Here is a 27,703-nt window from a genome sequence, read left to right on the forward strand (position 1 = left end):
AGCTCTTTTTTCAGCGTGTTCTTCCGACTTTTAAGAGCCCGTTTATAGGTTTTCCGATAAGCGGCTATTTCTTTAGAGGATCTATCCTTTTTATGTAGCGCTATTTTTAAGTCCTGATAAGCTTTCGTACAAGCGCTGTCAAACCACCCCTTATTGGTCAAACTCCCTGTGTTCTTTTTAACGAAAAGGGATTCTCTAATTGTTGTTGTTAAAGTTAGAAAGCTGGCCATGATCTCCTCGCTGGTAGTCGCTAGATTAAACAATTTCTCAAGGACTGGTCTTAGCTTAGAGACCAATTTGGTGGTAATGGCCTGGGGATCTACCATTTCCCACTTAAGGGAGTATCCATTAAGTCTATCTAGGCAGAGTTTATTTTGGGTAAGGGTTGACCTGATATTAAATCTTTCCATTTTGTTAGGCAGTTTCAGTATAATGCTATTTGGGAAATGATCGCTAAGAATTATATTGTGGGTTTTGCAGCTGATCAGGTCCCTTGATGCATTTACTGAGATAAAAATAAAATCAATTGTACTTAGGCAGCCTCTACCATTAAACGTGGGTAAAACGGGGATAGGGGGGTTTACCAGATCAATTTACCAGGTTCAATTCTAAGCCACATAGAGTTTCATTTAGGCACTGGCCAACCGCAGTGTGGGGCAAATGGGTTACAGGATTCCCACTTTCATCCTCAACCCCACATACTATACTCGTGCTCTGTTTACAAAGAGTCTGATTGAAGTCCCCGCCCCAAATTATGGTCAGTTCCTTTTGGGCCTTAGCTAACAGTTCATAGAGGAGTGCATTTATCTCCTTTAAGGTTTTTATTAGGTCAGCTGCATGGAGGTTATTGTAGAAATTCACAATAACAAGGGCTTTAAAGTGACTAAGGTGTAGGACAAGAATTTGAAAGTTTGACTCCAGTTTTAGTGGGACAATACTTATAAAACGGAGGAGGTTTGAAACAAAGATGGTCAGTCCACCCTTGTCTCTGCCAGAAGGAGATGGTAGTGCTGGTGAAAAGTATGTTCTATACCCCTCCAGGTGTATCTCTGAGGGGGCCCAGGTTTCCTGAAAGCATAGGATACTAAATTTAATAGTGAAATCTAACCAAACACCATTCCTAATCTTTGCACGTAGCCCTGCGACGTTCCAAAATAGGAACTCCATAGTTGAAGCGTCTTTGTGTGTTTACGGGTCCGTGATTGTTACCTGGTGTTCCTCATGGTGGAAGGGATTCCAAATGTTTAAAACGGGTTCAGAGGTTGTCTCATCATTAAGCTCCGTAATGCCTTTGTTATCCCTATTAGTGGTAGGTATATTGGCCATATTATTTGAGGTAGGTACTACTGGGTCAGGTGCTAGCTGGAAATAGCCTCCATTTCCTCCTGCTTGCGCCCTTTCTTTTTGTTGAGAAAAAAGAGATCCTCCCTCGTATATTTTAAAATTGTTTTTGTCTACTACATATGTTTCCTTGCTCTTTCCTTTTTGGCCTACTCTTGGACTGCCCATGCCTAGACATTGTAGTGGAATATCAATGTTTTCCTTAATTTGGGGTTCTTTAAATACACAATGGTTACGAACTGGACGGTCCCCCAAAAACTGGCTACGGAGTCAGTCGACTCCTTCCAACCCCGCAAGCATGGAATAGTGATTAAATGTTGGGATATTGAAGCCGGGATAGTTGGTATTGTAACCACGTGTAGGAAGTGGACGAGCTGGTCTCTCCAGTAGGGACTGAGGATAAAAATAGGTTAATCCCCAGGTTGTAATTCCTTCCCCGCATCTACTGTCGAACCATTCCCCAATGTGTTTGGTTACTCTGTGATCCTTAAAATTTACAATGATCACGTCCCCCGTTAAATCCTTGGGTCTATGGCCCAACCATCGTACTCTTCTAACGTGGAGTATTTCCCCATTTATATTTGGAGGTAGCGGCCTGTTGTTTGTCAACCAATGGACCACCTTATTTTTCAAAGTACGAAAATCTTCAGTTCTTCCTTCCTCTAATTCTGGTACCCACATCAGAATCACTACGTAGGGCGCAGCCTGTGGAGGAAGATCTACGTTCCTCCTGTGTGCCCTTGGGGGATTAGGGTGGAATTGAGTCTTACTTTCTTCCATCCGAATTTTTCCAATTTGGCCGTTTCCTGGTTTTTGGACCTTTCCTTCCCCTATTTTATCATTAGGGTTTGTATGTCCCTTAGGTGTTTTACTAGTGATCTTGCTTTCCTTCACTAGTAGGTGCTGCGCTTCATTGCTATGTTTTTTGTTCGATGGGAGAGATGATGAGGGTAGATTACGAGTATGGCTTTTATAGGTGTTTGTTATTAGCTCCCTGGTCTGATCTGCATTCTTCTGTCTAATGGTTCCCAATTCCCCCACCTTTTCTGATATGATTTTTACCCTATGTAGTAGGGGGAGTATCAGTGACCTAACTAATTGCTCCATGTTCCCCATTAATTCTTTCATCGGGGGAGAATGCAGGGGCTGATAGTCCAACCCGCTTTTCCTGACTTGAGGGGAGTGTTTCATGTGTAGTCCTTCCATCCTTGGAGGATTATGTACTGTTTTTAAAGACTTAGCTCTTCTTCCTTGTAATTTACCCCCCCTACGTTTTCTCTTTTTTTGCGGGTTGATCTGAGATTGTTTCATGTTTGGTCGGTTAGGTGTTGGCGAGTCAGCAGAGGATTTCTCCTCAGATGAAATTACCAGTGGTGTTTCTACATACGATGCATCTTTGTTAGATTCGAATGATTTATCCTGGTTCCTTAACTGGAGTGGGATGCTGATATCACCCTCTTGATTTCTCCCCCCGCTCCGATTTGGTGGAGTACTAGCTGCTTTAATCGTCCCCAAAGAAGAACGTTTGTTATTCATAGGGGGAGACAAAGATGATCTGCTAAGCGGGGGCTGTGACTCCATGGGAACGTTGTCTCTAATGGGGTAACTAGTCTGCATATTAGTAGTGTGGTGTGTGCCTGGGAGGGAGACAAAAGATGGAGCGAGAAATGAGTCCTGCGAGTTAATAGTGGTCGCAGATATATTGAATGATGACAGAGGGGGAAGGGACCCAGCAGGAAGTGAAAGGCATTTCTCCGTATGCTCAATGGCATTTACCACCACCCCAATAGTCTTCTGGAGCATCCGGTCGATCGCCGTCAAGCTGGGTAAGGTGGGATTTGACTGCTTCCTAGTAACTGGGGGGAGGCATTTTCAATAAGCTATTATACAAGCAAAATATTCCCCTACGTAAAAAGCTAAGAAGGAGTCAATACACAGTAGAATGAAACAAGAGTCCCGGGTTAGGAAATTATGACAATGAGTGTTGGACTGTAACCTAATAGTCATGTGCATAAAGTACCCTAAATAACGAAGGAGGTTGTCCCAGGGAAGGCCTTTCGCAGGACCAAGAGCGGTGGCCCAGCCCAGCCTCTCCCGGCCACTAACGGCCACAAACGGTCCCGCCCTTGTCCCGGGACGCTCCCGCGCAGTGGAAGGGAAGATCCTGTAAATAGGGCACATGGGGTCCTGTGGGCGGGGCCGGCAAGGAAGGCGGGACCAGGTGGTGTTGGTTGTGCAGGGACTCCTGGGAGATCGAGTCCCTGCCCACGCCAATCGCAGCCCACACGCAGCCACAGTTCCTCACAGGATAGTCTGCCCCCACAGGTCGAAGTCCAAATGAAGAGATACTCCAGCTGGTCAGAAGGGCTAGTTGCTGAAGAGGTCCGCTGGTATCACAAAGGGAACTGGTGTTCAGGACCCGCTGTAGTCAAAAGAGTAGACAACAGGTGAGGGGGGACAGGCTGGCTATATCCCCACCGGGGCCTGTGGGCGGGGCCAGCAAGGAAGGCGGGACCAGGTGGTGTTGGTCGTGCAGGGACTCCTGGGAGATCGAGTCCCTGCCCACACCAATCGCAGCCCACACGCAGCCACAGTTCCTCACAAGATAGTCTGCCCCCACAGGTCGAGGTCCAAATGAAGAGATGCTCCCGCTGGTCAGAAGGGCGAGTTGCTGAAGAGGTCCGCTGGTATCACAAAGGGAACTGGTGTTAAGGACCCGCTGTAGTCAAAAGGGCAGACCCAGGATTCGGACTGGACTGTTCCCATGAGGCACAGGGTCAAGGCTGATTTGCATATGGTCATGTCTGAACTGGGGAGGTGTGGAGTGCAAAAAAACAATGGATTTAGGCCCAGATCTCTGTACTGGGGTGAATGTATGACATTGTTCTGCATTCTGTCCATCAACTGTTGTTTTTGCATTTGCATGAGTTGCTGAAGAGGTCTGCTGGTATCACAAAGGGAACTGGTGTTCAGGACCCGCTGTAATCAAAAGAGTAGACCACAGGTGAGGGGGGACAGGCTGGCTATATCCGCACGGGGGCCTGTGGGCGGGGCCGGCAAGAAAGTTGGGACCAGGTGGTGTTGGTCGTGCAGGGACTCCTGGGAGATCGAGTCCCTGCCCATGCCAATCGCAGCCCACACGCAGCCAAAGTTCCTCACAGGATAGTCTGCCCCCACAGGTCGAGGTCCAAATGAAGAGATGCTGCCGCTGGTCAGAAGGGCGAAGCGGCACCCGCGGAGTGGGTGCGGCAAGTTGCTGAAGAGGTCCACTGGTATCACAAAGGGAACTGGTGTTCAGGACCCGCTGTAGTCAAAAGGGTAGACCCAGGATTCAGACTGGACTGTTCCCATGAGGCACAGGGTCATGGCTGATTTGCATATGGTCATGTCTGAACTGGGGTGGTGTGGAGTGCAAAAAAACAATGGATTTAGGCCCAGATCTCTGTACTGGGGTGAATGTTTGACATTGTTCCGCATTCTGTCCATCAACTGTTGTTTTTTCATTTGTTCGAGCAGTAGCAGCACCCCCCCCTAGCACCTTGAGACCCTCACGGGTGAGTGCGCGCTCTACAAATGTATTGATTGACTGATTGATTTAGATTTCACAGGTATGATACAGGGAAATGGTCAGACTACCTCTGTGTAGCGATTGTGGTGCCCGGGGGACGAGGAATGGTTCTACTTTCAAGATCTCGGAGATGGTATGCGCGTGGGGATGTGTGTAGGAGGGGTAGAGTGAACTACAGTGACCAGCATTCCAAGGGGCAAGCAGGAAGAGCCACGAGACCAAAGGCATATTAGCACCTCCCATCCTCACGGACGGTGCTTGTCAATGTGATTCTAGAGTCGATCAGAGTGGCGGAAGGTGTATCCCCGCCGGATTCCAGCGAGAAGCAAGAAGATTCCAGGAGTAAAAACCGTGATTCCCCCAGCGCTTGGCTGAAGACGGCGCTCTGCGGCTAAGTACTCGAGTAACGAAAGCGGGCTCGCTTTCGTTTTCTATCTTAGTGATTGTTCGTCCCTAGCTAGTTAGATTAGGGCAGTTCTGGGACATATCGTTTGTTTTTTACCTCATGATCAGGGAGCGTTCTGCTTGAAGACGCGCTGCGCTGATATTCCGTGTTTGATCTCCCTAAGAGAAGGTTTCTGGGAGATGTAGTTCCAAATTGTTTTTGTTTTGATTCCACGGACATTATTGCCACAAGAGACAGAGACATATTTCCTGTGATGTTCTTTGTTAGTTTCTTGTCTCCATTTTGTGGCGGACCTCTGAGAGCGGTTTGTGCTTCTTAACAACCGCGATCATTTACTTTCATTGTGACTACTGCCTGCTGCAGTCCTGAACTCTTGGCAGAACTATTATTGATCAAGCAGGATTGCTGTGGGGCTTTTCTTCACGGCCTGGGTTGTGTATGATTCCGGTGAGTGAGGTGCCTAAGAATTGATTTATAGACGGCCAGAGACACATGAAGTATAGTATTAATGGTGTTCATTACTCTTCCCTAATTAGGTGGGCCCTTCCTTGCTGTCTTACGCATCTTGGTGACCAGACTCCCGGGGGATCCCAACGAATCATCGCTACCCATTTATTATTTTATCCACTTCCCCTTTCCCGGCTAAGTACGTGGGCGCACAGTGAGTTTCGCTTCCACTGTGGGTTTCGTGGCTGGCTGGGGGAGGAGAGCTTAGCATCCGAAGTCGTTTCTGCCGGACACCCTGAACAAAGGTTAGTGGCGTGTGTGAGCTTGCGCTGCTGCCAGTCCATGACACTCTGGAATAAAAGGTGTAATGGTAACGTCTGTGACAAATCTGACGCCTCAAAGTAGGGGACTTGGATCAAATATAGAAACACTGAAAAAGACATTCCTGTGTCACAGTTGCAGCAAGTTCGGGCATTGGAAGAGCGAGTGCAAGTCTAATTTGGCTAATCAGGTGATTGGATAGGTAAATGCGACAAGTGCAAATAGAAGGGTACCGTCACAGGTGACCAACGATATGTTAAATTAGACAGTGTTGAATGTAAGGGGTCAAAATCAGAAAATGCCTCAAGCTCCTATGCAAAATTTGAATGTACAGGTACAAAAATACAATTTGAATATGGGTTTCCATACCAATGACCAAGTGAATTCGAAAGTACAAGTGGCCTCATAATATTTATTGCAGATGGAGGACAGTGACTCAGATACTTTCCAATGATGGTGCCTGTGAGGGGAGGACGAATGTGTGCTTGGCGCATCCTTAGAGGTAGATCAGAATGATCCATATGTGGATGGCAAAATAAATGGAACACCTACTTCATTCCTTGTAGATACTGGTGCTACCCAATCAACTGTGAGAGCTGTGGAGATTCCCAACCTACCCCTCTCGGGAGAAACAATCCAAGTAGTAGGGGTATTGAATACATTTATCCAAACCCAAGTGACAGAACCTATGCAAGTGCAGATTGAAACATTTGAGGACATGCATAAATTTGTGGTCTGTGATTCTGGTCCGGTAAATCTGTTAGGACGAAATTTGTAACACAAAATAATTGTTCCATTTATTGTACGCCAGAAAGAATAGAATTTCATACCAAAGATGATATAGTAGTGTGTAAAATGGCTAGGCAAAAGACAGAAGTAAAGAGCTTGAAACACGTACTTACTAAAAACGACTTACATCCCGTGCTTAGAGATGCAGTCTTACCGGAAGTGAGGGATTTTTCAGGAAAAGACATTGGTTTGATGAAAGGAGTAGCCCCAATCCGAATCACAGTAAAACCAAATGCAGAATTCCTTAGAGTTCCAGCACATAACTTAAGCCCTGAAACTACTGCTGGAATAACTCCATTGATTGAGACTGGCTGAACAAGGAATTTAGAGAGTGATTTTGGGCAGTCCATATAATTCGCCTATCATGGGCATACGAAAACCAAGCGGAAAGCAGAGGATTGTTCAGGATTTGGGAAAAATCAACCAAATTGTGATACCTTGTTGTCCAATAGTACCAAATCCTGCTGTAATTCTATATCAGATTCCATGAGAAGGTGAATGGTTTTTGGGTGACTGACTTGTGTCAAGCATTTTTCTCCATTCCCTTGCATCTGGATAGCCACAATTTGTTTGTGTTCCGGTTTGGAAACCATGCTTTGGCATGGGTACAAGTTCTACAAGGGGATATGGCAAGCCACTCAATTCCTAATCAAATACGAAAAATAAATTTAGAATCCTTGGAAAATGCTAAATCACTCTGTGCTGGTACAGTACATTGATGATTTATTAGTTGCAACTGGAACAAAAGAAGCTGGCATTTCAGATACTGTTGTCTTCAGTGAGTGGACATAAGGTGTCACCAGCAAAACACCAGTTTTGCAAGAGAGAAGTTCTCTATTAGGGACATCATACTGAGAAAGAAGTCAGAAAAGTGTCACAAGATCAAATTACTGCTATATTGCAGATGAGTCCACCCAATACACAAAAGGAAGTTTGTATGGTATTGGGAATGGTTGGCTATTGCAGGCAGTGGATACCATTTTTTTTCTCTGATAGCCAAGCCACTTCAGAGATTGACACACAAGGATGTGTCAAATCCTGTCCCGTGGGATGAAGAATGCATGCGCTCTTTCCTTGACCTGCGAGACAGTTTGTGTAGAGCTCCAGCATCGGGAATGCCCAACTCTAACAAGTGTTTTCTCTGTTTTGTAGTGAGTGCGAAAGCTGTGCACTATCAATTCTAACGGAAATGCATGGAACTGCACGCAGACATGTTGCCCTTTTTCCTGCTACTTTGGATCCTGTAACTTCTGCTTTACCTGGATGTTTAAAAGCGGTCACTGCAAAGTGTGTGAGTTTGAAACAATGTGAAAATATTGTGATGGATCATCCGTTGAAAGTGTTTGTGCCACATTCAGTTGAAATTTTGTTAGCACAAACTCAAACACAGCATCTCACGAGTAGTCAGTTAACGAAGGTCATTTTGGGTGCAAAGAACAGGACCATATCTAGATATACGAGTTTGAATCCAGCTACCTCGATGCCATTGCCAGGACAGGAAGTTGTGATGGAATGAAGCTGATCATGATCGTCTTGATATGACTCAGTTGTGTACCAAACCGAGTCCTGATATCCAAGACTCTACTTTGGCTGAGTCAGATCATGTTCTATTTGTGGATGAATCATGCTTGAGAGATTCTGGAGGTACCATCCGAGCTGCTTATGTGATCTGCACTGTATTGGGTGCAGTTGAAGCATTGTGGTTAAAATTTGTGTATTCAGCTCAAGTGGCTGAATTGGTTGTTCTTACCAGTGCTTGCGGCTTCACAGAACAAATGAGAGTAACCATATTTACCGACAGTCAATATGGTTTTGGGGTGGTGCATGATTTTGGGCAGTGTGGTCTCAACGTGTGTTTATGACCTCTTCAGGTTCACCTATGCAAAACGGTGAGTTAAAAACCTATTGATGGCACTACAACTGAAGGCTCAGATTGAGGTGGTGAAATCCTCCACCCACTAAACTGGACATGATCATGTCACAGTTGGCAATTGATTAGCTGATGAGACAGCACATTATTGCGCCCTAAATTCTTATGCATTCAATGGGTAATCTTTGAAGGAACAGTCTGATGACATAAAATGCAGGCGGATGTTTTCAGTTGTTGAAACCTAGGAAGAAATTGAAGAACTACAAGATTCAGTACCGTAAGCAGAAAGAGAAGGGTGGATTAAAACAGGATGTAATCGTAGACAGGAAGATGAGGTGTGGGTGTACACAGATGGGAGGCCTGTGTTGCCAAATAGCCTATTGTCTGCAATGGCGAGGACTTGCCACGACCTACGATGTAAGTAGAGATGCTATGCTGCGTCTCTTTCGTCAAAAGTGATGTAACCCAGGGTTTAGCGCCATTGTAGAGAGTCTGTGTCAAAGATGTGTGATTTGTCAACAATAAAATGCAGGAAGAAAAACAGTGGTCAGTACGAGTCACATTGGGAAATCGGGAAAAACTTTTACCGCATGCAATTAGACTTTATAGAGATGCCCCCTTGGATTGAAATATGTTCTGTGATTGTGTGCATGTTCTCTAGTTGGGTGGAAGCTTACCACACAAGGTGCGATGATAGCTCAACAGCAGCTAAACTGCTTCTTAGAGAGTTGATTCCGAGATTTGGTTCTCTAGACTCATTGGAATCGGCAAGAGGTACTCACTTTAACAATGAAGTGATACAAATGCTTTGTGCTGCATTACAAACTGAGCAAAGGATACTGTGGTTCTGAAAATTCCGGACCCCGCCATAATGGTGTACCAAGGCCTAAACACTCGTGCAGAAAATATCATCATACCACGACGAATTTGGTATCAATAGACCGGTAATGATCAGGACATTATGCCTGTGTATTTGCGTCACGATCGAGTGATGCTATCACCCTTAAATCACTGTTCTTGTCCTGAGCCCACGGCATCCATCTTGTGTCTTGCCCTCATATAGTCAATTGATTAAAGGCTGAATATTGATCCAAAGGACAGGTCCACCTTTCTCTGACTTCTCCATGACCTGAACAGGCTGAATCTGCCTACGTGATGTTGGCCTCACCAAACCAGTCCATGCCCTCTAGTCAATCTATATTAAAGATCTGAGCAACTTGTTGTGTACATTGGCCTGAGCAAGATTAGAAGGCCGAATACAGTAGCCATGCCTGTTTATGACCCACAAGCATCCCTTATCCTACATTTCTATCTTCCACACCTGGCTCTGTTTCTCTGCTTCTGGGCTTTTACAATGGGGAGGTGACTGTTTATATGATGGGGAGGAAACCAGTTCTATTGTGAGCTTCTCCAGCCTGCACAGGAAAATATGTGAAGTTTGACATATGTTCATGATGGAAGATGGGTTGGTCAGTTTGGGCAAGTAGAATGGAATTCATAATTATAGCCTGCTTTGTTATGGTACCATGGGAGCGACCTACAATGATGTGTTTCACAGCAAGAATGTGAGCCTAGGGCCAAACTTTTTGTATAAAAGGCCTGCCTGAGAAAGCTCAGGCAGGCTCCCTCTTTCAGCTGTAAAACTACGGTTGGACGACGAAGCCTCATAATAGAATACAAATAAAGATGTCTTTTAATTTTACAGATTGGCTGTCAATTCCTTTGCTGCTTTATTATGCAAACTGCTGGATAGATCCCTGGTGGGGAGAGTGAGTCATTTCTACTTTTCTTCAGTTGGCTGCCCAACTCGGGGCCTTATCATGGAGTGGTTATCTGCAGGAGTGTTTTGTCAAAGGATGGAAAAACTGCTGGGGAAGACAAGACAGAATTCTACCAAAAAGAGGTACTCTGGGCACAGGGTTTTCTGGGGGATTATCTGTCTCTGTGGCCCAGTATGTTTTTTTGATTTTTCAGACTTAAAACTCTCCTAAAGATGTCACTCCTGACTAAGGAACCCATTTTTTTTTTTGCTGTAAGTATTTTTTAACAGACTGTTAGTGCAGTGGGGAATTGACAGTTATAACTTGTACAAATATTTGTGTATATGCAAATTGCAATTTGTATAGGCAGTTGAAGAGATATTTTCTCCCTCTCTAGTGAGCGCAGATGCCTGGTCGCGGTATTTTGTTTTGTATTAGTACTGACTAGGTTGCAACAAAGGATTCCCGGTTGGAGGATTCGCGTTTGATACCTCCGGTTGGAACTCCAATTTATGAGCTCTCTCTAAAGGTCTGTGAGGCTGTCCCTTTTGCAGCCTTCTGGAAATCTGTTGTAGAATTAAAAAAAAAAAAAAAAAAAGAAAAATAGGAACTAAAACGTTTTTGTTGTAAATATGGTTTACAACTAGTATTGGCAGGTTATTTTTGAACACAATCTGTAGGCTGTTCCTTGTTCCTGTCCTAAGTGTTGACCTATGGGTTAAAATGTGTGTTTAAATGTCTATGTTGTTTGTGGGTTTTGTTGTAAATTGCGACGGCGCTATGTACAAGAACGGCGCTATGTACAAGAAATGGTTAGAGCGCGCTGTTTTGTGTGTCCTGAGTGTTTGACCCCCTTTCTGTTTATGTCTGAAATGAGCTCAACGTGGGTGGTTCACATTTAATGGATATAAATGAAGCCCTAGACAAAAACGAAATTACATGTTTCTGCAAAAATAAATTAATGTACAGCATTTTCACTTAAATGCACTGTGTTAGATGTTCACAGGCAAACGTTTTTAGCTGCAGTATATTTGATAGGAATGTTTCTTCAGCCAGCACTTTTTACAGTTAAACACGGGTGGAATTTTGCATGAAGGCCCTTTTACATAAAAGAGGCCCAAAAAAATGACGCAGAATGTGACGCTTTTTTAAGTTAGGTATATGCGCTCAGGTTTGTGAGTTAATACATCTAAATAATAGGCAAGGGATGTAGTGAGCGTTTTATATGTAGAACAGTCACAAATAGCAATAATTAGGCTTCATTAGGAGAAAATTATTATTCATTATGAAAAATAATAATTAAAAACAAGTGCTACAAAAATCGTTTTTTAATATTTGTGAAGCTTAACACTCATACTATGACCCCCTAGCATTAAAATGTTTGATTTAAGTTATGTTGTACCACGAAAATGACCAAACACTTCTGTGCGCAATTTCCCTTACCCTAGGCGCAAACAAGCTCATTTCTATAAGGTATAACTTAGTATTTTCAAAAGTATGACTCATAAATTGGGTATTAGACATTCTAGTAATACCCATTATGCAATAAAATTATAGAATATTTTTTTCTTAGTATCCAGAATACAAAAGTCGATTTTCACATAAATAGACTGTTTTAAATGGTTTCAGGGCCCCTGTTTAAAGTGTCTCTTTAGTAAATACATACATTTAGATCTTAATATATATATTTGCAGGTTGTGCCTTCTTAGGATTCAGCGAGGCAATGTGTCATAGAAATTGTTTTAAATATAGTGAAATATTGCAGGTTATGTGGAAATGGTTAAACCTACTGGCCTTGTCAGCTTCAGTTACCACGAGCAGGGGACTGGCAGAACCTGTATAACGTGTTCCAGCAGTAGCGGCAGAGATGTTATCTTGTAAGGCTGTCTTGTTGACACTTGTGACCTTTTAATTAGGGCCTCGCCTGTGGAATGCAGCATGACATGGTTAAACATGCATCTGATGCTAACTTCAGCTTCCTCTTTGTATTTAAATCCCTGCCACGGTCCTGACCTGAGGTCACTTGAATAGCCTGACTTGCTCCGATAAATTTAATTCCTGCTCATGTTCATAATTTAAAAGTGTCTTCTTAAAGCGTTACAAATTTGACATTAGCTGGGATGGGGTTTTTGTTTTTGAACTAAAATGAGCAGAGGATGCAGGGCACATGTACAGCAAATGATGATTGCATTTTAGCCAAAGAATAAATAATAGCTCCAGCATGTTCCCACAAAACGCTTGTTGTTCGGTAAATTATGTCATCAACACATGTATCTCAAATTAGAAATACGGCAGGGCTGACACAGCATTACATCCCGCTAATAATAATAAAAGGAACACTATTTAATTTGTAAAACTGCAGCCTCATTTGTCAATACCCTGAAGGATTGTAGAGCCCACATGTGGTTTGCATTGCTCCTAGTTGCTTTCAAAATGCTGCACACAAGCGCTTTATATGAGATGTAGTTGATTGTATATGATTTAAATCTGTAACCTTCATTCATTGCAGGCTGGCTTGTTCTCATTTGCCGCATTCACATTACATCTGCGTTAAAAGCGCACATCTGAGATAATAAACAAATAGGAAAGGTATTCCTCATGCAAAAATTATAGCACCTGCACTTCATGTCTTACAAATTAAGCACTGTGTAAAATGAAGGAACATGATTTAAAAAGGGCAAATGCAAAAGTGATTTCTTTGAGAAAACAAATATCAAACATTCTGCTAAATGATCTGTAGAACTGGTATATGTGTGTCTCCATGCTAGGAACAATTTTTTTTTTAGTTAAGTTTATTTGACAAAAAGAAAAACGAAGTGTTACATTGAGTTTTAGATAGGCAATAAGTAGAAGCCCTTCCCCAAAATTCTGCAACTTAAAGGCCTTAGGCCTGAGTGAGAATGGGCGTTTTTGCAAGGTACATAAAAAAAAGTTACAGGTAAGTAATGAAAAGTTTTTATATGTCACGTTGTGTCATGTTTTGTAGTCTGATAAAAAGGGTTATAATTGATGTTGTGTTATGAAAAATGTGTGTGTTGTGTATCTTTTCTGCTTCTTCCTACAGATAATTCATGGATTAATTCACAAGACACGTGAGTTGGCTGGTTGAAGAGAAATGTTTTTTTTGCGTAATTTCTTTAAGAATAAAATGTGTGTGTTTATGTTTCATTTATACATTTGGTCCACTGAAACGCGTTATTTGACACAGCGACACTATATTTTACAGCAGAGTATCAATTACCTGATGCCCTGCTGTCAAAAGAAGGGAATACTTGACAATTGAGATTGGGCTGCAGGTTTATAGTATACAGTACATGTGCTATGGTATTATGTATGACCGTTTTTTCATATATGCTGTTTGTTTGTCTGGGCTGTTTTTCCTTGTGCTTGATATACAGCAAGTATATCTTATGGCTTGAGATGGCTTGATATGTGTATTTTTTTAATTTTTGTGTGTATGTTCTGTTCTATGGTGCTACTTTGAATTACAAGTTCCCCTGTGTTGTGAAGGAGCGCATATGACGATATGCATTGTTTCACAATAAATTGGATGAATATTGTATTAAGATAAATTTCACAGATATGGACCTCATACTGTGAGCGAGTAAGGCAGCAGTTTTTCCAGTGCATGCCTAAATTTGGCTGTAATGATTTTTTTAAGAAAACTAAAATGATATACTGGATTAAAGTGTGCTATCCGTTCTTAGTCACTAACTGCCTTTTTCCTTAAGGACAGGCAGCTCTGCATTTATGTATCCTTGATTGGGCCTAAGGATGGAATTATAGATCCGTGACTAAAGGTGGCCTAATTTCAATATCGCATTTTTTTTTATCGCATTTTTTGATTCCTGAATAAGCCTATGGATTCATTTTTTCCCTGAAGAGACAACTGAACATTAGTTAGAATTACCGTGTAGGGTATAGATTGTCAGCGGTAGAGTTAAATTGGTGTAACATTGGTCTTTCATGTATCCCTGTGCTCTTGGTGCTGAGTCACATGCCTTAGGCCACCCAAGCAAACTCTTGTCCTTCCTATAGATTTTTCTTTTTGCTTCTTACCTGACCAATGTTGCATCATGTTTAGTTATTGAAGATTTTTGTTGTGTTCTACTTCCATTTTCCCTTCTCCATCTTCCTTTCACCAGTCAACGCATTTATTATTATGGGTGTATTGTTCATGTTCACACTTTTAGACTGCAGTGATGTATTAGGAACCCCCCTTATGCTACATACCATTCCCTTTTGTGTGACCAGACTGGTTCTCAAGAATTTTCTTTAGGCCCACTTCAAATGTCTTTTCAGACTGACTGTCAGGATAGTGATAGCCTGGTTAATTGACCCAATACAAGTTTTCCATCTCAATAGGAGATTTTCCATCTCAATAGGAGATATCTCAAGTTTACATTCTTTTTAGTACGGCATATTTTTATGTCTATTTTTAATTTTTCAGTTCCCTTCTGTTTCTGCTGTTTCAATTTTTTAATAAGATGTGTTCTAATCATGCAGATACCAGGACTCTCTAGTTCTTGTCCTCTTGTCTGCGCAGTTGATCATTAGCCTTTGTATTACATAGCGCATTTGATGCACATTGTTTAAAGAAGGGACTTCTTCATGTCCTTGATAATGTGTATTATGTCATTCCTCTATTTGAGATGTTCTAGATAAGGAGTTTAGGAACACCTAGGCTGCATCATTAAGGAGAATATGTATTTACCCCATTAAAAAATGTACCCCATTAGACAATGCCACTGTATGAGGGCATCCATTTAGGTTCCCATGGTGTATTGCCACTCCTTTGCAGATTATAGGCCACTTGCTTGCAGTCCTCTTGTCAAAAAAAAAAAGAAAAAACAACCCATGAACTGTTTTTATATCTGACTTGAAGGAAACTAACAATTGTGTTACATTTCCTATATCACTAGGCTGGGGGATCTTCCAGAGTCAAAAAGGAAGAATGTTATCCTGCAGACACTTGAAAAAAAAAAAGCCTGGTCCCCATCAGTGAGCATGGCAGACGACTACAGACTTCTTGGCCCTGCAATTCCTGACAGCAATCAGCAGCATGAACAGCAATCAGCAGCATGAACAGCAATCAGCAGCGTGAACAGCAATCAGCAGCGTGGGTAGCGGTCATCAGCATGGACAGCGATCATCAGCGTGCCTCCAGTGGTACCTCCTAAGCAAGCCATTTGATTCATCAGAAGGCGTTGTAAAAAGAAAAGAAAAAAGGAGCTGAATTTCTGTTTTGCCTCAGAAGTTCAGTGCAAAGATGCGAAGGATCCCTGCTTTTGATGGCAGGACTGTCATCCACTTTGTGCAATTTGTTCAAACTGTCATGTGCTTGAACCTCTGGCAGCGTGCGGTCCCCTGACCCCCTTGGCCTGAGTTTTTGGCCACATTCACACCTCTTTTGCTTTGCACCAGTGGAACGGCAGTACACCCAAGCATCCACGTTTGGAAAAAGGCACTACATTCTGGTGCCCATGAGAGAGCAGCTTGAGCGTCCTCTGACACTAAATGATGAGTGTTGGAGTCTGAAAGTGCTGCTGACCTTGCTAGGTTTGTTGCGAAGTGGTGCTTGGATCTGCACGAGATGCTTTGTGCCCTTGATTAATGAAGAGCGCATCATTTGTAGTGTCTGCCACAAAGAAGAGACACTGGTGCATTGTTTTGAGACATTGAGACTTTCGAGTGAGCTGTGAGTGTTTGCCCGGAGGGCACTCCTACTAAACAGTATTGTCTTCTCATGAAAAAGCCTGAATTGAAGAGGCCCAACGCGAAGAAGACACTGGAAGCGGATTTGATGGATAATAGAAGCCTGCCAGGAGAGGCTTTGACGGACTCTGGGTATTTTCTGTGAGCTTGCATAGAATTGGAGTTTGGAAACTAATTTTTGCTGCTTTGCTGGCATTTGTTTTAAAGTACTATTCTGTTTAGTAAAAGCAGAATGAAGTCTCTCTGTGGAAGTGTATCCCTTTTTCATCTGAGAGCATTGATCAGGAATGCCACTGTTTCACTTGAACATATAATAGATTACTGAAATGCATTGGAAGCTATATAGAATGTTATTAGATAATTCTATGATTTGCCTTCTGTTTAGGATTGTGGAAAATTATGATTTCATTCGTAATAATAGTCACTACGTCCTCCCGTGGTCTATATGTTCTCAACAACGTGTTTTCTAGTGTTATTCTAAAATGACATTGTCTTTTATGGGTGGGATTGTTTTTGTTGCTACCCAATTGACATCTGTACCCACCTCCCAACCTATGTCTCTTCCTACTATTACTTCTTTGCATTTGACTTTTGCTTTTCCTTTTCTCTCTTGCTTTTTCTGAAATTGTATTATGGTTTTCTGTTAAATTTCTTGATTGGTTACCATTTGCCAGTTGCAGGGTCACGTAGGGGTACCAACGGTTCAGTTTGTGACCTGAGTAGTGGCAGTAGGCCTGCAGGACTTGCAGTGTCCCTATGACCTGCTAATAATCACAGCTGAAGTACTCTATCAAGATTGCGTGAGCGACATTAGAAAATGGAGATTGTATTGAGGAATGACGATAAAAAGCAAGAGATGAAAAACAGACATTATAGAATATTGTTCTCTAAGTGCGGTATAGCTCTATCTATTTTAATACTTTTAGGTATTTTATTGGCTACTATATTTTGGTTTGTTTCTTCTACACAATTGACGTCTGCACCAACTTCCCAACATACTCTTTCTTTTTCTACTGTTTCTTCACGTGAGTTTCATATTTTACCTGAACATACATTGGGTAGGCCAGAGTTTACTGATAGACCCTTCTGTACAGCTTCTACATCAACACTAGAACATCACTAATTGTTGGGTGGGTGATCTTATATCACATACTACAGATAGAGGTGTTCACTATTTGGTCCTGCCATATATGGCCTTTGTACCACTACGTCTGTAAGAAGACTTGTCCCGAGAGAGTTGCTAAGTAGCAAAATAATACTACAGCAACCCCTTGATGATCTGATAAGTATAGACCTAGATTCAGACTGACATGGGTTTAGGTTATTGCCTATATAAGGGCAAAAGGAGCGTCTGTGGTTCTGAAAATTCCGGACGCCGCCATAATGGTGTACCAAGGCCTAAACACTCGTGCAGAAAATATCATCATACCACGACGAATTTGGTATCAATAGACCGGTAATGATCAGGACATTATGCCTGTGTATTTGCGTCACGATCGAGTGATGCTATCACCCTTAAATCACTGTTCTTGTCCTGAGCCCACGGCATCCATCTTGTGTCTTGCCCTCATATAGTCAATTGATTAAAGGCTGAATATTGATCCAAAGGACACGTCCACCTTTCTCTGACTTCTCCATGACCTGAACAGGCTGAATCTGCCTACGTGATGTTGGCCTCACCAAACCAGTCCATGCCCTCTAGTCAATCTATATTAAAGATCTGAGCAACTTGTTGTGTACATTGGCCTGAGCAAGATTAGAAGGCCGAATACAGTAGCCATGCCTGTTTATGACCCACAAGCATCCCTTATCCTACATTTCTATCTTCCACACCTGGCTCTGTTTCTCTGCTTCTGGGCTTTTACAATGGGGAGGTGACTGTTTATATGATGGGGAGGAAACCAGTTCTATTGTGAGCTTCTCCAGCCTGCACAGGAAAATATGTGAAGTTTGACATATGTTCATGATGGAAGATGGGTTGGTCAGTTTGGGCAAGTAGAATGGAATTCATAATTATAGCCTGCTTTGTTATGGTACCATGGGAGCGACCTACAATGATGTGTTTCACAGCAAGAATGTGAGCCTAGGGCCAAACTTTTTGTATAAAAGGCCTGCCTGAGAAAGCTCAGGCAGGCTCCCTCTTTCAGCTGTAAAACTACGGTTGGACGACGAAGCCTCATAATTAATTATAATAAAGATGTCTTTTAATTTTACAGATTGGCTGTCAATTCCTTTGCTGCTTTATTATGCAAACTGCTGGATAGATCCCTGGTGGGGAGAGTGAGTCATTTCTACTTTTCTTCAATACACTGTGCTTATCGAACAGAAGCATCCGGCGTTGTTGGGCAAATGAATGGAACGATTAAGTCCAGACTAGCAAAGGTGTGTGCATCCACATCACAGAAATGGCCTGATGCATTACCTCTGGTGTTGATGAATTGGTGAAGCATCCCAGACAGAAGAACTGGACTATCCCATTATGAGATAATTATGGGGAGGGCTATGAGACAACCTACAGATTCAGCAAACCAGCTTGTGAATATTTCTGATGACTTGGTACTCAATTATTGTAAAGGACTAGCTGTTGTGGTACTTTCTGTGCCTCACCAGGATGGAGAAGTCACAACTACCGTTCAACAGGAGCAGTGCCACGACGTGTGCCCGGGTACTGGGTACTCGTAAAGAAGCACTTGCAAAAGTCCTGTTTGGAACCTCATTGGTGTGGGCCTTTCCAAGTGATTCTTATAACCACAACTGCTGCTAAATGTGGTGGTCTACCTAATTGGGTGCATACAGCCCACACTTGTCGAGTCCCATGTCATTTTGAAAGTATGGGGCCTGTGGTGGATGAACTGGTGGTAACAGAGAGACGTCCCGTTCAGACAGAGCGCAAAGTAGAGAGGACATCAGCCACAGGGTCTCGAGACACTGTTTATAAATGAGTCAAAGAGAGCTGATGCCGGCTGGTATAGAGGGTCAAAGTAAATGGGATCCCTCTAAGGGAGGTGTTGACTCAAATGTTATAAACGGTGTACCAGAAAAGTGAGTGCAAAGAGGAGACCGTTGGCCCGGAACATCTGAAAGACTGAGACACATACTGAGCTTACAGTCCACAGAACAAAAGGAGCACAAACACTAAGTCAAAGATATGCAGCTCCAGAATGGACATCCTAAGCTGCTGCAAACGACTGGAAGAAAGAGTTCTACACATTGTGCTCTACAGGTTTCAACTCATACAAGAAGCCATGAAATAACTGTTGTGAAAGAGATTTGAGAATAATAAAGGCCATAAACGAAGCAAAAGGATAAAGGTCTGACCAGACTCTGCCCCAAACCTACCGCACAAAGCCTATTGCTATAGACTAGCTATAGAAAAAATAAAAAAAATGAAAGCCTCTAATCCCGAGATGGAAAAATAAAATCTTGTTTCAATAACACATAAGTGTATATGTGCTTGCTTCCTAACTGCTTTTGTTCTAATCCTTGTACTATTGTTGATAATACTAAATCTACTTCATCATATTTACTGAAGGACCACCCATACCAACGTGGAGGTTACGGGTAGAAGCATTATCAGATCCCCCTTTTGTACAGACCCTCACTGAGGAGATCACTAACTATTTTGAGGATAATTGTGAGACAACGAAAACGAGAGTAACAGAATGGGAGGCAATGAATCAGAGGGGTGTGTATAAAAACCACATACGGGGTCCGAAAGCAACTTGAGACAGATATTCAATCCCAAGAGAAGAGATTGCAAAATATAGAAACACAGTTACATACGCATCCTCAGTGTAAAAAGAAATGGGGCAATATCCGAAAGGACTTATTGGAGGCCATACATCGTATGGAGAAATGTAATTACACAACGAATCGACAACGCCTGCATATGGAGGGTGAAGGGTCTGGGGCACTTTTAGCCAAATTGATAAATGAGATGCCAATATCGCCTATAGTAGAAATGGATACAATAGATGAGAGGGTGGTCTACGCCCAGGGTACTACTCTGGATATTTTAACAGAGCATATGGCGAAGGTATATGCAAAGCGAATTTCCCCTCCGAGAGAAGCTATAGGAGATTTCCTGAATACATTAGGTCTGCCCCAACTAGACCAAGAGACAAGTGAGGGACTAGATGCCTCGATCACTAAAGAAGAGATATTAGAAGCTATCAAGAAGCTAAATCCAGCTAAAAGCCCAAGTATTGATGGGTTTCTGTCTGAATTTTATAAAGTGTTTGCACCAATACTAGTTAATCGACTACTGGAGGTGTATGATGAGGCTTTACAGGTACATAATCTTCCAGCCTCAATGAGAGTGGCTATAGTGATTATTATCCCTAAGCCAGGTAGGAACCCAATAAACCCAACTTCATATAGGCCTATTTCTCTTTCAAACCTAGATATGAAAATTCTAAGTGGGGTATTGGCCAATAGACTCTTACCCTGTATGTTGACTCTGATACATCGAGACCAATCTGGGTTCATCCCCAACCGTAGCACCACACACAAACTGCCACAACTGGCACATGTGTGGCATTCTACGTTTTTTTTTTTTAAACTTTATTGTTAGGAAGGAATAGTGGTTAAACAATTGCATACATCCAATCGGCAATTATGCATTTCGTACAAGTTATCTGTGCAGTAATGCACTGGCTACATTTTCGTAATTAATACATAGTTTCTGCTGAATCATGGGTCTCTCATAGGCTTTCAATATATGATATTCGGTCGTATAGCGCGTTCCCTCGGTAGCCCTTCCCTCAGGCTTCAGTGATGGTTACATTTCCTTCCAAGTTACCCGTAAGAACAAACTTCCCAACATACCCCCCCAACCATGTGTCATCGCATCCCTTGGACGTGTCCCACAGTACGTAATACCCTGCGCTGCTATCCGTAGTGCCTTAAATGGCCAGTTCATTGCCGCCCATTCAGCCGTGTCATATGTCCGAGTCCTTCTCCCCGCAACTGACCAGTTACTCCTCCTCCCCTTCGGAGTCTGATTCCTCTCCCTCTGGCAAGGGCTCACAAAGTTCCCCTCTGTACATGTTCCATGCCGCCCATACCCTGTTCCATTTCCGGGGCGCCGCTCGAAGCACATACACCGCTCTCTCTGTCACCATTATGATGTCCATGTTCTTGGCCCATCTACTGGCGGTGGGCACTTCCGGCGCCCCCCATTTTTGTGCTATATCCCGTTTAGCCACTGTTAATGCCAGTGACGCCCAAATCAGTTCATATCTACCCAGGTCATTTGGGTCCCAGATGTTTAGAAGGCATTTACGTGGTTCGGGTAGAATGGAGAGTTTGAGGGCCTGGGAGATGGATCGGAGTACCTGTCTCCAGAATTCGCGTATTTGCGGGCATTCCCATAGCGTGTGGAATAGTGTCCCTTCCTCCCCGCAGCCTCGCAAACAGAAGGGGTGTGGTGCTCTTTGTATATTGTGCAGCAGTGTCCTGGTGTAATAGATACGGTGTAGGATTTTAAGCTGTACCAGTCTGAGCTTACTAGAGATTCCCACCTCTTTCGGGGAGGCCAGGGCCTCATTCCATTCGAATTCGTCTGTCTCCCCTAGTTCCTCCTCCCATTTCCCTTTGAGCTTTAGTGTCGGGTCTTTGAGATTGTTGATCAACTTTTTGTATGTAAGGGAGGTGGCACTTTGGAGCATGTAGTCGGTTAGTAATCTATCTTCCAAAGGAGAGGAATCTGGTAATGTGGTGCCGGCAGGGATTGCCTGTAGTAATGCATGCCTAATCTGGACATACCTAAATGTTTCTGTGGGTCCGAGGTTGTATTGCTGTTGTAAGTGTGGAAACGGTAATACTGTGTCATTGTCCCAGAGGTCCCCTATCGTAGATATGCCTATTGAGTCCCACCGCTCAAACCCCTTACAGTCTCTTAGGTTCCCCAACGCTTTCGTGTCCCACAAGGGCGTCATTTTAGTGAGTCGGCCTGCCCATCCCAGACGGGCCTGCGCCATGTGCCACAGCGCCGCCGTGTGCTTGGTCGGACCGATCAGGTCCTTTAGTTGCGCCTTATTGTACAGCACGGACAGCATACAGACCGTCCCAAGTTGCGACCAGTCTGCCCGGTATGCCGGGTCGTCCTTCGGGGCGTGGATCCAGTAGTTTATAATCTTGAGTTGGGCCGCCCAGTAATATAGCTGGATGTTGGGGAGTGCTATGCCACCTTCGTACCAGCTCTTTACCAGCTTGACGTATGCTATGCGCGCCGGGCCTGTGCCCCAGAGCAGGACCGTGACCAGCGCCACAATCTGTTGGAAGTAACGCTGTGGTACCAGGTGAGGAGTATTTTCCAGCACGTAAAGGAGTCTAGGGAGGGCCATCATCTTGTACAATGCCGCTCTGCCCAGTAGGGTCAGGGGGAGGGCCGCCCAGTGCCTAACATCTGCGCGCAGGCGATCCATGGGTGGTTTCAGGTTGTTCACGAAAAAGTCAGCTTCCCCGCTCGCGACAACAATGCCTAGGTACTTGAAAGAGGCCGATGTCTTAAGCATTGGACAGTTCCCCTGTAGTCTTGGCTCCGGGCCTTTTAAAGTGTATATGGTGGATTTCGACCAGTTGAGTGTGTAACCCGATGTGCGCCCATGCGTGTCACAAAGGTCTAGTAGGGCTGGGATGCCGGTCTCGGGCGCGGTCATGTATATGAGCATATCGTCCGCGTACAGCGAGACTTTGTCCTCCCACCCCTCCTCCCACATGATGCCCGCGAACAGAGGTGTCGATCTGATTTGGATGGCCAAGGGCTCAAGTACAAGCGCGAAGAGCAGGGGGTACAGGGGGCAGCCTTGTCTGGTTCCCCTGCCCAGTGGGAATCTCGGCGACGTGTGGCCGTTGGCCACCACTTGTGCCACGGGGTTTGTGTAGAGCAGCAGTATCCACCGTATGTATTTTGGCCCAAAACCCATGCGTTCCAGTACCATGAAGAGGTATTCCCACTCTACTAAATCGAACGCCATTTTGGCATCGAGGGAGAGGATCACTGTCTGTTCCGTGAGGAGGTGTGCACGGGCCAACACTCCGTGGACTCGTCTAAGATTTAACGCCGTGCTCCGGTGGGGCATGAAGCCCGACTGGTCAGGGTGGATTAGAGTACTGAGGTGGGGCAGCAATCGGGTAGCCAGAAGTTTAGCTAGTATTTTGGCTTCGATGTTTAGTAATGAGATCGGGCGGTATGATGTGCATTCTGTCGGTGGTTTCCCGGGTTTGGGTATTGCTACAATCGTTGCCGTGCGTTGATCCAGTGGCAGCTCTAGTCTGTCCCTACTCTCCAAATACATGTCCAGTAATGGGGCACTGAGGTCTGCAGCCGCGGACTTATACCACTCTACCGGTATCCCATTAGGGCCCAGTGCTTTACCTGACTGTAATGCCATGATCGCTAGGTGGATTTCTTCCCCCGTCGGGTCTAGTTCTAGGGTGTCCCTATCTTCCTGTGTAATGCTGGGGATGGTAACGTCTGCGAGCGTTGCCGTTGCCATTTGTCGTGTGACCCTCCGTCCCGGTGTATAGATTTCCTGATAGTGTCGAGCTAGTTCGCCTACTATGTCCTCCGGGTGTACCAGTGTCCGCCCATCCCTCGTGTTGAGCCTATGTATACCCCTCACTCCATTCCCTCTCTTGTCCAGCCACGCTAGCATACGTCCCGCTTTGTCGCCCACATCATAGATCCTGTGTCGAGTGTTTGCGATGTATCCCTTCTCTGTCGTTTTGAGGTGGGCTAGGTACTGTTGTTGCCGGAGCATGAGTGTGTGTGTCGTGGTCGGGGAGGGGTCTGTCATATGAGCGTTATTGGCCGTATCTAGTGAAAGTTCCAGGTCCGTGAGTTCCTTCCGTGAGTCCCGTTTGTGTCCCGTGATAGCCGCAATGGCCGCCCCCCTGAGGACAGTTTTGTATGCCTCCCATAAGATGGAGGGCGACTCTACTGTGCCCGTGTTCTCAGCAAAATATAGTGACGTCGCCAGTTTGAGTTTCTTTCGAATCTTGGGGATTTTCAGGAAATTGGGGTAGATTGGGTATAGTCGGGCATTCCGTTTCCCTCCGGTGGTCAGCGATAAGACGATTGGAGAGTGATCCGAGATCCCCCTGGGTAGCGTGTCCACCCTCTCCACCATATCCAGTCCCAACCCCAGTGTCATGAAGTAATCTATACGGGATAAGCTGTTATGCACCGCTGAGTAGTAAGTGTAGGGGGTGGCTTCTGCGTGTACTTCCCGCCCGAGGTCTATAAGGCCTAGGGCTTCCGCAAAGTCTGACAGTGGTGTAGCACCTCGTGGTCTGGCTCTGGTGGGGAAAGTGTCCTGAAGTGGATCCATGACTGCGTTAAAGTCCCCCCCAACAATCATGTCGCCATCAGGGAGACCAAGAAGGAATTTGCCTAGTGCTGGTAAGGCCACCGAGTGTAGGGCTGGGGGAATATACACTGAGATCACATTCAGGGCCCTGCCCTCCCACTGGCCGTGTATTGCGGCGTAGCGACCCTGGTCGTCTGCCACGTGGCTGGATACCATAAGGGGGGAAGATCTTCTCACCAGTATGCCTGTACCCCTGGAGCCAGTAGTGAAGTCGGCGTGGACTACCATTGTGTACCGCCGTCTGTCTAGGGCTTTGCAGGTGGATCCCGTGAGGTGGGTTTCCTGTAGGAGGACCACATCCGGGTTTTGCCGCTTCACGGCTTGAAGGACCAAGCCTCTCTTGATTTTGTCACCCAGGCCCCGGACATTCCATGTCAGTATGCGCAGTGGGGGAATCTTCCCGGCCGCGGAGGGGCCCTCGGCGGGTGTGTGATTAGGTGGCCTGGCCATTAGGCTGTTGAAGGAGTCTTGCACACAACGTGTGCTGCGGCATAGCCCATGCGTCGACTAGCGTCGCGCTGTGTAGGAGACGTGCTAACGTCAGGGTGATATTGCTGTGTAGGTGGTGAACGATGACTACAAACAAAAGTAAACATTTCAACAAATAAACTTCAAACCCATCCCCCCTCCCTGCTACCCTGCTCCACGGACAAACTCCCGCCCGCTTCCCCAACTGTGCAGAGTGCTTCAGCCCCCCCCTAAACATCTTACTTGCTCGTAGGGTTGGTGAGTCCCCTCCGGGCACTGCCTGTGCCCACCCTACTCAGCTACGTCCGAGCCACGGTTCCGCGGCCCACACAGTCATGAAAAAGTAAAGCAGTGAAATGTCACACCGGAGCCACTTGTCCAGAGTCCAGTGGATCTCTCTCAAGGTCCGATTCTACTTCCGTTTCGCCTCCCTGGTGTGGTCGGTGGGAGGACTGACTGGACGGTGTCTGGTCAGTACGGTGTCGCTGCCGGTCTTGTTGTGAGCGTTGCCGTCGCCCCGCTGGTCGCCAGCCCTCCAGCTATTCTTGAGCAACCTCTGGCGTGTCAAAAAACCAGGTCTTCCCCTCGGCCACTATTCGCAGTTTAGCTGGGAACATCATGGAATACGGCAGTTCTCTGTCGCGCAGTGCTTTCTTAACCTCCGTGAAGGACTTGCGTCGCCTGGCCACCTCTGCCATGTAGTCCGGGAAGAACGCCAAGGTTGCGTTTTGAATCCGTACTGGTGGTGAATTCCTCGCTGCCTGCAATATTGCGTCCCTGTCCCTGAAGTTGAAGAGCCGGGCTAGCACCGGTCTCGGAGCCGCCCCAGTCCTGGGTGGGCCCCCCGGGACCCTGTGCACCCTCTCCACCGAAAAGAAGTGCGATAGGCCCTTGGGCTGGAGCTTGTTCTTGATGAGGTCTTCAACATAGAGGTCCATGGCCCCTTTCCCCTCCGTCTCTGGAAGCCCAAGGATACGGACGTTGTTGCGGCGTGAACGCCCTTCCTGGTCGTCCAGCTTGTCATGCAGGAGTTTGGTAACTTTCTGCATCTTTTCCATGGCCAATTGGAGCTCTGAGGTGTCTTCTACGAGCGATTTAGTGACCACTTCCACCTGCGACACCCTCTCCGCCATTTTGTGAAAGTCCGCTCGTAGCAGAGATACTTCTGAGGAGATGGCGCCCACTGTAGTTTTAACTTCTGAGAGCGTTTTCATGATGTCCTCTAGCGTAATTTTTGTCGTCTTTTCTGCTTCTTGGGCATGGCTTGTGGAGGGTCTCCCTGTAGTTTGCTGTTGGCCTTGGTGTCCATATGCGAATTTATCCAGTTTGGCTTGCGTGGATCCGCTCCTAAGGCCTTTTCCCGCCATGGTGCTGGGTCCTGCGAGCGCCGGAGAAGTGCCCCAGTTGACCGCTGCCTGTGGGTCAATTGAAGTTTCTGATAGGCGGAATCAGCCAGGCAGCAGTGGGTCTCACTGGATGTTGGTGTGAGAGCCTAGGGGGCCGCTGACGTGTATCGTGTTTTTGCTCTCGGTAGCCTCTTTCCGGGACGGAGCGGGCACTGTGTTCCCCCCCTTGATGGTCTACACTGCACCGTGTCTCGTGCACTGGACCGGCCGCTGCGTGTTGGGGTACTTCTGCTGTATCAACGCTGCTGGTGGCGGGCCTGGGGGTCCCCCCTGTGGTCCCGCGTATATGTCCGGCGTTGCGCCGTCCCCCCGGGGCACCGTCCACCTGGCTTCTGTCCTGGTGCACCGTGCGGGCCCACGGCTTCCTCGCTCCTTTGCGGTGACCTCCTCTGCCCCCTGTAGTATTGCTGCGTCAGCTATGTTCTCATTTAGGGGGGTGGGGGGTGGGGGGGTTCGTTGTATGGTGATGTCCCCGTGCCGCGCTGCCCAAGTCGGGGTTGCACTGACCGTCGTACTGTTCAGGTCCTGCTTGGAGTTTGTGGCAGCCCGATTACCCCCGGAGGACTCCGCCAGTAGCTGTAAGTATGGTCTGATCTCCCCGAGAGGCACCGGGGTGCGACCACTTTTCCGGCCGGCTCTGCCGCACTGCCACCGGGGTCCGGATCTCACGCGAGGCCGGTGCTTCACCCTCGGTTGTAGGCCCCAACTCGCCACACGGTGCAGCTCTGGCTCCGGTGCTCCGATTGCTTCGAAACTTGGACCGGTGACACCGCTTGTGTCCCGGACCCGAACGCAGCCGCTTCAGGCGCGCTAGAAGGCGGATAAATGTGACGGATTTATGGAAAGGCTGCAGTGCCCTCGGGAGCTCTCACACTAAGCGGCCGCCATGCTTGGCTGCTAGCCACGCCCCCGGCATTCTACGTTTAAAGAAACTGAGTATTGCGCTCTGGCGCTACTTGACGTAGAACAGGATTTTGATTCTCTGGACTGGCCCTTCCTATGGGCAACATTGAGATTACTGGGAATGGGAGACAGATATATTAAGTGGCTGCGGATGCTTTATGATACCCCCAGGCTCATATACGCATGGGAGGGCTAATCTCACAAGTCTTTACACTGCAGAGGGGCACTCAACAGGGGTGCCCCCTGTTGCCGCTACTTTTTGCAGCAGCCATGGAACTGCTGGCAGAATCTCTGCGTAAACAGATGGATAACTGGGGAATAAAATTAGGTGACA

Source organism: Lissotriton vulgaris, chromosome 4_1 (assembly GCF_964263255.1).
Source record: "Lissotriton vulgaris chromosome 4_1, aLisVul1.2, whole genome shotgun sequence".
NCBI lineage: Eukaryota > Metazoa > Chordata > Amphibia > Caudata > Salamandridae > Lissotriton > Lissotriton vulgaris.